Source organism: Gambusia affinis, linkage group LG23 (assembly GCF_019740435.1).
Source record: "Gambusia affinis linkage group LG23, SWU_Gaff_1.0, whole genome shotgun sequence".
Lineage (NCBI taxonomy): Eukaryota > Metazoa > Chordata > Actinopteri > Cyprinodontiformes > Poeciliidae > Gambusia > Gambusia affinis.
Window position 1 is genome coordinate 7,801,937 of NC_057890.1, and position 14,323 is coordinate 7,816,259.

General features: G+C 37.9%; 1 long non-coding RNA gene across 3 annotated transcripts in view; it reads left to right on the forward strand.

The window, feature by feature from the left end:
• The window catches only part of LOC122826751, a 131,629-nt gene that overhangs the window by 12,073 nt on the left and 105,233 nt on the right, over window positions 1-14,323 (forward strand). For all 3 annotated transcript variants that reach the window (XR_006369861.1, XR_006369862.1, XR_006369860.1), the window contains exons 2-3: window positions 7,970-8,686; window positions 9,593-9,664. This is a non-coding gene — a long non-coding RNA (uncharacterized LOC122826751). The remainder of the gene's footprint in view (window positions 1-7,969; window positions 8,687-9,592; window positions 9,665-14,323) is intronic.

Below are 14,323 nucleotides of genomic sequence, written 5' to 3' on the forward strand. Positions count from 1 at the left end.
CCTCACACTTGAAAAACACTAGTTCCCCTTTAAATTCGTAGAAATGACACAAGCAATGATGAAGACTATAGAAATGCATCTTTGAAGATACTACACACCAGAGACCAAGCAAATGTTCTCCCTCCCACACATTTCACAGAGTAATTGTTCTGTCAGAACCCAAGTGAGCCTCCTTAAGGCCAATAAACCTTACCAATGGGTTGACCTTGTCCAAAAGTAATGATGAAAAAGGCTAATTTCTATGGTTTGGAGGCAACAGTGACGCAGGGCTTGAGTTTGAGCTTGCTCTGCGATGCTCCAGGGAGCTTCTTATGCAGTGCTAAATGTCACACCCTGATGAAATGCACAAATATCTCTAGATATTAAGTGTGAGAGAGGGCTTGGTTAAATAAGCACTGCAAATTCAAGGGTGTCCACATGCAAATGTTCAAAATGTACATTAAATGCCACTGAATAAACCTTTCTTCTGCAGATTTACTGAGAGATTTACATTTACAATCCCACACTCTCATTCATTTATTACTGGCATTGACATCAGATTAATTTGGGGGTTTTATTGAGGCATTTGAGCTTTTTCATTGAGGTGGAATGATTAAATGACGGATAACTTGAATTAATTTGAAAAGCAAGAATTGAGATACATTTAGATTTCCTGCAAATTTGCTTTAATCCCCAACCCCATGCCATATGTTTGAATATGGTCTAACTTTATATTTTATGCCTATGTAGTAAAATAATTTTTCATTTACATTTTATTGAAATTGTTGGAATATTTTAAAAATGTTTAACCAAAAAACACAAAACAACAAAAAATACTTTTTGGAGTGTTGAAACACATTAGAACTTCTATTAAAATGCAGGACACGTTATGTGTGTGTGGGTGTGTGTGTGTGTGTATAAATATATAAAATGCAACTAAAAAATTATTTTATTTTAGTCAAAATACAATGACTACAAAAGCATTTAAAAAAGCTCTACAATTCATTTTAATTCAGTGAATACGGTAGTGAACACAGGGAATTTCATTGCTTAAGCTCAATTGATTGAAACCTTCAGTTTTTTGCTACACTGTTAATATTTTGTCAAATGTCCCTTTGCAAGCTGCAGAGACAGCACACTTTTTGTAGATGCTGGACTAATTCTGGATAGATATTTGAGCACTCAATTGATGGAATAAATGTAACCCAGTAAGTTTAATGTCGCGTATTAATTTGTATGGTTGAGGTCAAAGCTAACTTCTTTTATCCATTCATAAAATCAGTTTTAGTGCATTTTTATGATCAGTGTGCTGCTGGAGCGCCAAACTGTGTCCAGGATTTATACCAGACCAAAGCTGCTCCCAAAACGTCTGCCTCAGTCGGGCCCAAGCCGTGAAATTGACCAATTCTGGCAAGGAAACTTGAGGCAGAATCATACCATACCATACCATACCAGCTTTATTTATAAAGCACTTTAAAACAACCACAGTTGATACAAAGTGCTGTACAATCCAAAAACAAAAACACAACAAAATAAGAATAATTATAATTAAAAGTAGTTTAAAAACAAAGACATACACTTTAAACTAGATCTCACTAGTGTTGAAAGCTAAGTTAAATAGATGGGTTTTAAGACGAGCTTTAAAAGTGGACAGAGAAGGGGCCTCTCTGACCTGCAAAGGTAAGTCATTCCATAATTTGAGGCCCATAACAGAGAAAGCCCTGTCCCCTCTGAGCTTCCTTTTTGTTCTCGGTACCTCCAAGAGCAGCTGATTTGCTGACCTGAGGGACTGATGGGGTATGTGGGGATGAAGAAGCTCAGTGAGGTAAGCCGGGGCAAGATTATGCAATGATTTAAAAACAAACATAAGAATTTTAAAATGAATCCTAAAATATACAGGCAGCCAGTGAAGTGAGGCCAGGACAGGGGTCACATTCTTTTATCCTGTCATAAAATCAGTTTTAGTGCATTTTGTACTAGCTGCAGACGTGAGAGCAGTGCCTGACTAACTCCCAGATAAAGTGCATTACAGTAGTCCAAACGAGTTGAAATAAAAGCATGGATCACTGTTTCAAAATGCTGCCTGGATCATGATAAAGTCTTGAAAAAAGTATGATTCCTTTGTAACTTTCTAAGACATTAAATTAAATGTTTTGGTCCAGCGTGTATAAGCTAAATTTCCACCCTTAAAAAACGGTAAAATCATCACAATCAGTCCTGAATTACTGCTATCCATTTTGTTGCATTTTGTCATTTGAAACTTGGGTTAATTGCTTAACCCTCCAATAACACATATTCATGGCTAAATTTCAGCTTTGTCGCTTATTTACAGTTGTATTAAATAGTTTCACTCAAACAAATATCTGGGATAAATCGATTTTACTGTTCTCAATAAAATGGGAATGTAGACTTAATTCCACAGTGTCAGCAGGATTCCCTCAGGGAGGGTTGCAAATCAAGGCAGAAACATAAAGACAGGGCAAATGGGAGACAAATCTTACATTAAGAGGAAAAAAGGAAAAAAGAGATAAGAGGGAGTGATTCAGCGAAGACATGGGAAGGGACAACGATAAGTGACAAATTGATGTTAAAGAGCCATGATAGGTTGAATTAGCAAAACTGCTTCTATTTTGTGCCTTAGGCTAAACCTAAGTCTCTTATAATATAGATAAATGAGAGCATTTGCATATTTGAAAGCATGTGTCCCTTGTGACAACATCAGTGTAAGACCTTGGTGCTTGAAGGCCATTTTTGAGTGGGATAGTGGTAGTAATATTTTTGGTGTTTTCTTTGTACACCTGCCCACATTACACGTTGCTGAGAATGCTTGGAAGCCTTTTTGTAAGTTTCCTGTAATATAAACACTGTAAACTGCAAAGAGAAACAGAATATAGGATAAAAATACGTCCCGTTTATATAGGAATGTTTTAAATTTTAAATGACAGTGGTATAATTATATGACAAGAAGATGCACTGGAGACTTGTTGACATTGAAACTGACTGCTCTTATTTTTTTAATTCAATGCTTATATGACAGAATCCAAGATTCAGAAAAGCACATTCTGTCCTTGTGTTTAAAAAAAAATTATAATTGTGCTTTTTGTCGACGCAGTTCCATTTGCATTTGGTGTTTTATTATAAATAGATTAATAGTTAAATCTTTAGTTCTGATCTGATTTTATTTTCGAATCCATATGTTAAAATTTAAATATACTCCTTCAATTTTCATTGTTTTTATATATCTTTTATATTTTTATTTAAATGCTAAAGCAAAGTTAGAACCTTTGTACAGAGTGGTCTGAGTCTGGGTGTTGGCTTCTGGGTGTTTTAAGAGGAAAAATTAAAAATACTGGTTTGAGAAGAGAGAAGAGTAGCTCAAAAACCCTGCAGTGTTAAGAGTGGGGACACAAGGAACATCATCTCTGAACAACACGCCAGATGTGGAACCCTCAGCAGTTGATGATCACACTGGGTTCCAATATTGTCAGCTGAGAAGAGAAAATTGAGACCACAGTTCACGCAGGCTCAAGAAAATTGCCTCAGAACAGCTGCAAAATTCAGATGGTAGGGTCATAAGTTGGTGTGAACAGTTCTTTTTGTCTTGCATTGCAGGTTCAGGTGGGGGTGGTTTGGTAAAGGTGTAGCAAATATTCTCTCACTACCAGCTGAGCGTCACTGAATCTCCACAACATTCTTGGGGATTGTTGTTGACCGTGTCCATCTTGGATTAACTGCGGCGTACCCATCCTTATGATGGTGACTTTCTGCAGAAAAACGCATCATTATGATAAAGCTTGAAAAATCTTAAACTGGGACCTTGAACAGGATAATGAAGTCACTGTACTCCAGTGGCCTCCACACGTCAATCTAACAGAGCACCTTTGTGGTGAAGCAGTATGTTCGCAATTTCGGAGATCACAAAAACTTGAGATGATATTTCAAAATGGGCCAAAGTCTTTGAGAAACACATAAATCAGGCATTCAAATGGCCAAAGGCAGTCCAGTAGCAAGGTGTGCCTAATAAAGTAGCTGCAGTATCTAGAAAGAAATCAAAATTTGTTTTCCTTGTTGAGTTGGCTTTAAACACAAGTACTACTTATGTCACGTGTTCGCATATATTTTCACATGCTAATTTGAAATTAGCCTTTTTAAATGTACAGCAGAAATAAACAATTGCCAGAAAATAAATGCAAGCACATACACCGTGTAAAAATAGCAAAAGATGTAATCAATGTCTATCACGCACTGATGCCTACTGCGTAATAAAGACTCTGATGAATGGTACTTTCAAATCAATCCTTTCTGCTAATTTTAATAATGTATTCACAGAAACTTGTGTTTCCATTTAATTTGAGGACATACTTATCATTGCTTTATGTTAAGTGACCTCGGACAAAAGCGAGGTGTCCCTGCAGAGACCGCAGACTGCTGGGTTTCCAAACAACTCGAAGCCCAAAGAAAATAATATATTAAAATTGGATAAGGACACCAAATGGCACTTTGGGTTCTGATTCCAAAGTACACAAAAAATAAACATGAGGTTGTCAAAGAATAATAGGCTTCAAAGTTTTTAATCTAACTGCAGATCTAAATAAGTTTTTCTGCTCACTTTGATGTATATTGAAAGCAGAAAGTGATGTCCATCCACGCACAATTGGCTCGGATTTAGGTAGAAATTATAGTTTTCTTTGATTTCTAGACACAGCAATTATTTAACATTAAGCAAACTTCAAGAACTGGATATTATTGCTATTTATTAAGCCAAAAAAAGAGAGGTTTTAAATTTCAAAATTAGGCCATAATATCTAACTTTAAGACAGAGATCAGATCAGAATCTGGAACATTTGTTGCTATTTAGACTCTCATGGATTCGGTTTCCGTCTCTTGGTTCACATGTGGTTCCAACACTCATATTCCTGCTTGGAAAGTTATGGATTTTTGGCACAACAGTCTTAATCCTTTATTCCTGTTTGACTTTGGTGGTTTAGGTCCATTATGAACAGCGTTCTTTTACATCATGTTTTTCAGTCACTCTTGTTTCTGAGTTTTATTGTTTCCTTTTAGTTTTTATGTAAAAGTCAGACTTACAGCCAGTTTATTTCTAGTAATTTTTTTCAGTGATCCAATTGTAGTGTTTATTAGTAATTTCTTAAATTTTTTCACAGTTTCCCAGCTTTTATCACCTATTTAGAGTTTCAGTAACCATCCTCCCCATCTTCTCTTAAATCTTCTGTTTAATTCTGAGTTTTTCCAGCAGCCTGACCGAAGATTCCTTATTTCTTTGTTTTCTGCTCCAGACTCTTGGGTTATGTACTTCTTGTTTTTTCTGTAGTTGTTACAACATTCATCATAAACCTTCCCACCTGCTGTTTGCAGTTAGTTTTCATATTTTCTATTGTTAAAATAAAAGGTTACTAATTAAAATGATGGTTTAATTAGAGGCATTATGTAATGGCTGGTTACAATCGTGAAGAATCAAAGACTTTTTCCTGTTGTTTTCCTATTTCTCAAATAGGGACACGTCGACTAGAACTATAATGCAAATGGAGACGTAAAAATGAAATGATGAGAAAAGCCATATGTTACGCTGCTTTGCTTTCTGCTAATTAATTGTTCCTAAATCACTGTGTACACTGGCTAATTGTTTCATTACCATATAGTGGGAGGGTCTAGAAATAAATCACCTCCGGCTGTTGAAGGAGAATGAAGTGGTGCTCTACAATAGGGCTGGTGTTACCCAGAAGGGCGCATCCACTCCCTGATTTTGTGTTGAATACAGCTCAGGATGATTTGTGAGGCCAAAGCCAACACAAGGCCAAATTGTTGATAGCGGCGTACTCACTCTTAGTTGCTGTCATGGAACTCAGCAGTTATTTTCACAAGCATGCTGACCTTGGAAGACTTGAGAGAGAGGGAAAAAAAGGATTATTTTTTCCCCCATATAGGGTGTGTGGGCACAAGCTTCTAGTCTTTCAATATAAAAATGCCCCGGAGAATTTAAAAAAATAAATAAATAGGAATATGGTAATTCATCCTAAACCTTTAACTATTTATGGTATTGTAAAATAATCTTAAGCAATAAACAAAATATCAGCTGGACTGGAATAAGTGAAATTGTTTTAAGTAATTTTTTTCCATTGCTTTGCATAAAATAAAAGACTTTCACCACTGACACATTTCTTATCCAAAGCAATAGATAAAGTCTTTGCTCAACAATAGACACTGAAGCAGTCTGCAGTAAAGTTTTTTCTTTCAAATCGGTATTGAACAACAAGTTTAGGTCACCTGTTTGGAATAGTTTTGTTTTTCCGTAAGGTTAGTTTTAAAGACTGATGACTTCAATCATCATCTTGAAGTCACAAGCAAAATAGAGCAGCTTTAGTTTTGGGGCTGTTTCTTTTTCTACATAAGTTAACTATTGTCTTTCTTACACTGTGCAACAAGCAATTTATTCTCATTTTATGTCATCTAAGTGGAAAACATATGCAAGGAAATGAAACTGAATTATTGTGTCTGAAGAAATCTTTTTAACTTTTTTTTTCACTCGTGTGTATCTACGGTAACCACCTGTTATAAAGCTACTTTTTCTAGAGACGCTGCTTTTCTAGAAAAACTGCTGCACACCGCCACACTCCAACAGATAGTTTCTCTTGTAAGGAATAAAATACCTTTTTTTATTTTAAGAGTGGATATTTCCTTAAATACAAATTGATATGAAAATGTCCTTAATTTTGCATGACATCTGCTGTAGTAGCTACTTTGACACAGCTTATTTTTGATTGTCTTTGGACTTTATTTCAATTTAGTTTTATGTTAAACAGAAACTGCTTAAGGTATTGCAAATCTAGTAGCTTTTCAAGATGTAAGTATGCCCCAACAAAGGAAATTCACAGATAAGTAGCACCACACAGGGAGCAGAGATATGCTAACAGTATGTCTGGAATATGACAACAGGGTCATTGATCTTTGAGAAGGAGCCAAGGGACTTCAGATTAAGCATTTAATCCAACATCACAGCATTTTTTGCTTGCTTCCAACAAAGCAACACGCTATCCCTGTGCTATAGCATCCTCGAGGATACTCGAGCACAACCTGAATATTTTATCTGACGGCATTTGGGGAAGAAGTGTGAGTGCAATCGTGACTGAGGGGATTTTACAAATGTGGTTAAGTGGACTGGCAGAGGGAAGTGAATGGTTTTGAAAGGAGAAACAGGAGAGGCCAACAGATGTTTAAGATCATCAAGGGTTTTTTTTTGTCCCCACTTGAAATAGAAGATTTCTTTTTTTTTTTCTTTTTTTTTTTTTTAGAAGTTGGCTTGTTTTCCTTAAATGCAAATCACATTCAGGCCAGTCCGCCCAGACAGGGACACTGAACCTAACCAATGTATTTAATAGTTGAAAGGTTACTTCATTTTGTAAGCATCTAGTGTCTCCATCCGTTCCCACTGAGCTTCCTTGCTTACTGTAACAAGGGCGTCTTGGCTGTCAGCTTGTCTTGGCTGGCACCGCCGCTTCCAGCAGGAGTGAGTCTCAGTCGGCTAATAATGACAAACCGACTTCGGTGGATGCAATGTGGCACTACCAACAAGTGGGCATCTTAGCAACACATTTCCCTCCGTAGGTCCAACACAATGTTTCTGTCACTCGTAAATTATTTTGGTGCAGTATACAGGACTGTATGGCTGCCAAGAAGTGTTTTCATTGCAAAGTGGTGTCTCACGGGGGAGGGGACAGGGGTTCAGAAAACAAGACTGATGATTGAAAACAACACTGTATAAGAGCTTGTCAGCTACTGTGACCTGATTGGGGTGAATTATTCTTTTTTATTTTTTTGTGTCACCGTGTATAGGGGGATGCTGCTGCCTGCTACCATCTATCCTCATTATCTACCTGTCTGGCTGTGTCAAACTGATTCTGTCCATCTTATGTTTCAACCTCCCTTGATAAGGGTCTTGAGTTCACTCATTGTTGCATTTCTCTCTTGTCAGAAAGTCGGACCCAGCGGAGAGGGGAAAAAAAAAAGGAGAGAAAGTGAAGCTGCTCATCGACCCTCCGTCATCGACAAGAGCTTCCGAGGGGGGGACAGCGAAGCCGAATCCCCACACGTTTTTGTGACAGATTCCAGGTGGGACAGAAGACACCTGTCTCAGTTAAAGTAGCGGGAAAAGAAGAGGATGGAGGCAAGAGGAAAGCAAGACCAAAACAGGAGGACAGGCATGCCTGTGTGCTTTTCAACGAAACACACCGGTGCTCCATCATTCCCTGCGCCGTGGAATGGTGCAGTCACAAACAGGCTCTCGCTGTGGGTGGTGCTGCTGCTGTCAACTTGACATGTCTCTACCTATCAGGGATGAAAAGGAAATCCATCCTCTGTCCTCTTGCAGAGGCCACAGCAAGACCAGCGGAGCTACACCAACTTAGACACATGCAATGCCACAATGACGTGTGAAAACAGACACTGTCATGCCAAGATATAGCCCATAAGAAAACCTCCTACCTCTTGTTTCCCTCAGTCCCACTCCTTGCTGTAAACACTGAGCTTTCATCCCTGTCCAACTCGACCTGGAGAATCACCAACCCAAGCTGCCTGTTGCCAAGGAGACGAGCAGGTTTATTTTGGCGGCCCAGATGAGAAAAACTCACAGCGACACAGTACCAGACATAACAATAACACTAAGATAGTGAAGACGATGGCAACATTTCAGGTAAGAATTTGTAAGACAAAACCCCAAATAGCATTGGCATTAATAATTGTCACATGTCTTCAATTTATTTTGTTTCATTCAGTGATTGTAGTTGATATGTAATTGTGTATTTTATAAAAAAGATGTATACGAAGCAAAACATGCAAATGAAAACAAAAATAGGACAAAAAGGGTGAATGTATCTACTGCAACCATGGGCAATGTTTTATTATGAAATACTTTGGTTTTTTCTTGTGTTTTTATTCTGATCCTTTCTGGTTTTTTTTATTATTGGTAGTAAGAGTTATGGTTGTGACCTCTGCAGGAGCCTTGCGCTTAGATTAATATTTATCCTTCATATATGCCACTGAGTACCGAGAGGGGTTACCTGAATTAAAATTCAGGTTTTTTTTTAGACCAACTAATTTTTCTCTGCTCCACCATTGCTTTGAAGATTACTTTGCTTGCACATTACACCTCATATTATCCACAACAAATACCACTTATGTCACTGACTCTCATACTCCTGGTTAGAAACTTTCATTTTAAGCTCAGTTTGTGTCGATTAAATCAACAGAAACTAATTTCAGAAATCTTACATTTGGTGCTTTTTGTGGCCTTTGAGTCAGGTCATAACAGTGAAGTCAACTCTTAGTTTATTATTCTATTTCAGGTTTTTTTTTTTTTATGCAAATGCATTCATTATATTGCTTTTCTTATTCATAGTTCTAATTTCTGCCTTTTTGTTTTAACTCTGACGTTAGTATTTTTAGTTTCTTTAATGTTTTGCTTTAGCTACCCCTGTGCTCTCTGTGTTAATCAGTCGGCTTACTCGCTACACAGCATTCTTCCTCAGCTGTTCAGCCATCCTCTGATTAGCCTCACCTGCTTTCAATGACGCTCTCCCCTACTTCTCTTTTATTTAAGCTTTCCAATTGCCACGGTTCCTTGCTGGATTCGTCTCCTGTTAGATGTCCTGCTCACTTCAAGCCATGAACTGTAAGTTTCTTTGCTTTTAATTATTAACTCTTATTTTTTTTTTATTCCGTGCTGCTTGTGGTCTAACTGCATTTGGGAAAACTGCAACTACAAACCATGATGTTCGCATTCATGTATGTTTTCCATAGAACTGGTTGCATACGAGGTGCTCCCACCAAGTTTAGCAGCAGGTGTAAACAAAAACTGTAGGACACAGCAAATTCCCCTCAGCCACTCCTTCACCCAAATCAGTTACTGCTAACACTTAAGTCCTTCCAAACATGCACACAATGCAAACTCCCCCCACATAACGCAGCACAAATTAATCGCTCTGCCACAATACCACAAGTCCATAACCAAGAGAAAATCCTCAAATCTTTCCCTGGGAACAAAACCCAACCTGAAAACCACAAACCTTAGCTGTCAATAACACTGACACAGGTCAGATTTAAGAGGATGACACCTCACCTACCTTCAAACCTCAATCATCACCCCTGAACTTCAGGAGTAACGACTCTTCTTAGGATTGGGCTCCAAACAGTGTGGTGTATCAGTCAAAATACAGTAAAGATGACAACAGCCTTATTTTTGTATTTGACTGAGCTTAGGGCTTGGTTAAGGCCAATCCTTGTACTTTATCATATTGTCTTGTTTGCATTGCATTGACAGATGGCTGGAAATATTTTATATTCTTCTAGTCACTATAGAAAGCTCAGAACTATTACTAGAACAACAAATAAGAGTTGTACTTTTTTTAAAACACATTTTTTACCAGTATTGACTATTACTTTTCTTACTTGCTGCATCAGCCAGCTGCACTGCAGCACTAATGCTAACTAATTAAACAGGAGCATTACTCTGAAGGTTTGATTATTTATTGAACAGTGCTTAATTATTAAAAAGAAGTATAATGTTGAAAGTTAGCATAGCATCTAAAGTTTGTGGCTTAACTCTGGTCATGCCTTCTGGTTGCATTTAACATGACTGGCCACATACACATAACGCCACACAGACACTCGTATATCTATAAAAAAAAAAACCCGAACAGATTCCTAAGTGACAGGCAGAGAACAGGCCATGAACTTTGGAGGAGAAGGCTGTAATGGAGTCGGGATGTAATTGTGTTGACTTGCAGACTGGTGGCTTGGAAAAGACTGATTGAAAGACTGAATCTGACTGAGGACAGAGATAATTGGACAACATGAGCAACTGAACACAATGACAAACTGTGGAGACACAGGAGAGAGCAATGTACGCAGACAGATTCAAGAAAACTTTACATTTTACATAACTGAAGTAGATCAAATGTGGCAGCTTGTAAAGACACTCGCCACAGATGATAAAGATTAAGCCAGAATAACTTGCTTCCCTGTAGGAATGTATTGCATAGTGTTAATAGAAATGAAATATTTCATTTCTTTCTTTTGTCACCAAATGTTTCGCACCAACCTCTCAAACAGAAGGTGGACAGTGCAGGGGCTGCAGGGAATGGCTGAATGATCGTGGGACTTGAGTTGGGACACTGAGGGTGGACGTGTAAAACGAAACAAAATCCAGGAGGATTTCATCTGGACAGAACAGGATTTGTAAGAACAAGTCCTTATAGTCCCAGCTGCTAAACAGTAATGCTAAAAAAGACAGCAGAGCAGAAAAGTACCAGCACATGAAACTCAACTTTGTTTCAACTGACCACTTCTCCAACTTTGGTGTGTCTTTATTTTGGCTTTTATTCTCATAAAACCTGTTGGACATTTAAAGTTAAAGAGAAAAACTTGTGTTGGAAATGTGGTCACAGGCTTTATGTGGAATAGAATAATTGCTATTTCACAAATTACTAATCATATACTGTCAGGACATAGTGACAGTTTTTTTGCATTTTTCTGACATACTGTAGATAAAACTAAGTTGCACAAAAAAGAAAAAGTTTATTCTGATTTAAGTGAGAATAAAATAACCTTGTATCCTTTGTACAGTGTGTGTAAAAATCTGGTGCTGACCTTCCTCTGCTGTTACTGGTCTACAATTACCAAATATGTACATATTATAGGCATATCCTGCCTTTTCCTATTAGCCAATTCCTGATGGATTACATACTTGGGATTTCAGAAGGAATGTAGGCAGCGAATCCTGCTTGAAGGGTAAAATATATTGTGGTGTGTTTACAAAGCTGAAGCTCTGCTTTTCTACTCAAACTCTTTTTAGTTCTGAGGAGAAAGAATCAAGAAATATGATGCAACTTTCGAGAACCTTCACTGGAAATTCCTTCAGCAACTGAATGTGTCACATACTTTATTATTTACTGTAAGTGTAAATAAAAGACTTGGGTGTATCAGCACACTTCTTGCCATATAGTCCAGTTGTCTGTGACGTTTCCAGCCAGCTGAAGCATGACTAAACAGTATTCTGCTGTGAGAAATCTGCGATCTCCAGCAAGGGTTCAGTGAAATGTAACTGAGAAAACTAAAAATTGCATTCAGTCAGTTGCAGGGGTCAGCAGGAGCCTCCCAGTGTGATGTAGTTTTGGTTCCTTCAAAAATGTTCCTGCATCTGTGCACCTGCGCGTCCGCGTGAAATAGAGCAAATGTGTTTTGTGTGCGCAGGTAGTAATCTATCTTAGCAAGGACAAGCTGTGTAATGGGTTTACGCACAAGTAGCCCAGATCCAGCTGAGACTGTGATCCAGAGCAGATGTTCCTCTATTTTATCCTTAGCCAGTTTTCCCTTAGAAGTTACTTCCTGGAAGATGGTCCGTGTCTCTATCTGTGTGAACGTGTGCAAACAGAATTTGAGACTAACTTGTTAAGTCAGGTGGTAGGATGAAAGAAAGTATCTGGGCTCCTTTTGGTCGATGCTTTTGAGCTAAAAAGGTGACACTTTGAGCATACATTATGCAGAAGACAAGAGAGATACAAGCACAGGTACATTTGCAATAAAAAGAAGCTCCAGGCATGGAAATAGCCTCAGTATCTTCTGGTATTTAATCTTGGAAACACATCATTAATCATGCTTGGAAGAGGCTGCTATGAAAGTTCCAAGCTCGGATAATGGTCGGGAAAGTTGAGAAGAGCTCATTATGTGTGTGGAACAGTGGGAAATGAAAAAAAAAAACAACAAAAAAAAAACCTTCTGTGGCTTAACATTTGATCAAGAGGGTGCCTGTGCCAATATTATGCTTAGGAATGTATATATGTATATATATATAATCAGTGGCGGACTCCACAGATTCTTAAATTTATATTATGTGTAACTGCTTAGCCTTTTTTTTTTCATTCTGGGAAAAAATTTTGCTTTTTCAAAACCAAACTAGTCAAGACAAATAATAATTAAAAAAAAACACATTCTGGAGATTATAAGGTTTAACAAAGATGATTAAAATCAAACATTATATGAACAATTAAAAGTTTAAAAATATCTAAAAGTAAAGTTTTCAAATAACCAGAGCATTTTATGTGATAAATGAAAGCTAAGAAGATCATAATTAAGTTTAAAGGAAAATTTACATTGTTTTCAAAGCAGTTTCTGGAGGAGTTTTTATACTTTTATTTTGAAAAATAACTTCTGCCTCTATTTACCCCTTTTCCAGTATTATGCATCTGCAGTTCCATCATCTCTATTGCAGATATTTCTACTGAAACAGTAATACAGTTAGACCAGAAAGTTCCATCACCTCATGGGACGGAGGACCACAAAGCATTTTGTGCTTAATGTAACTAAATGTTTGACACCTGCAATGTGAGAAAGTCATGCAGCTTTTCCCTTCTGCTCCATAGGTACACCCAACTTTTTGTTAGTCTATATAATCTATATAATGCCAAATATAATGTCACAAAATGTGAAAAGTTAAAGGGGTTTGAATACTTTTCCAGAGCACCACAGATGAAAGAATTGCCCTATTTGATAGCTTTGATAGCTCCTCTGCAGTTGCTGTGTGTAAGCCACTAGATGAGTGTTTTCTGCCTAGAATGAAATATCCTGGTAATTATTCACTTGGCAGGAGCTGTGGTGGTGCAGTGTGAAAGGCCCCTCATTAACCTCCTCTGGCCTGCATAAAAGTGCAAATGTAAGAGTGCTGCTATGGTCCCATAATATATCAATTGCAAAAGAATGGCTTCTGAAAAATGTATTGGTGCCTGCCACTTTCCTATTTGGATGCTGGACAACTCTGAGGCTTTCGCCAGCCGGTGCGAGGATGTTGGAGGCAGATCATAACTCCGTTAAACTGTTTACACCTGAAGTTTGAAAAGAAAACGTAAATGAAGTCGGAGCGGAAGAGTAGGGGGTGAAGAAAAGGGGATAGCTGTTAACCTCATCTCCTATCGTCTGCGAGGCTGCTGGCGCTGGGGTTTCCGAGGAGGGAGGGATTTGTAAAACATGGACATTACAACAATGTAGCATAATCTGCCAAATCCCATTACAGGCTGAAACCACCCTTGGACTCACATATACAAGCACACACTCGCTCAAATAAAATAAGAGGTGTACAAACAGAGATGAGGAATAGGGGAAAACCAGAAGGATTGTAAGAGATTTGGAGGAGTAATTTGGTCTGTTCATGGCTAGCTTGTGTACATGCAAGTAAATCAACAACATGACAAGGTGTCAACAGCAGCGATGCTAAGTGCTTTACATGGAGAATGAGGATGAAAAACAGCAATAAATACAGTAGGAACTGACTTTTCTT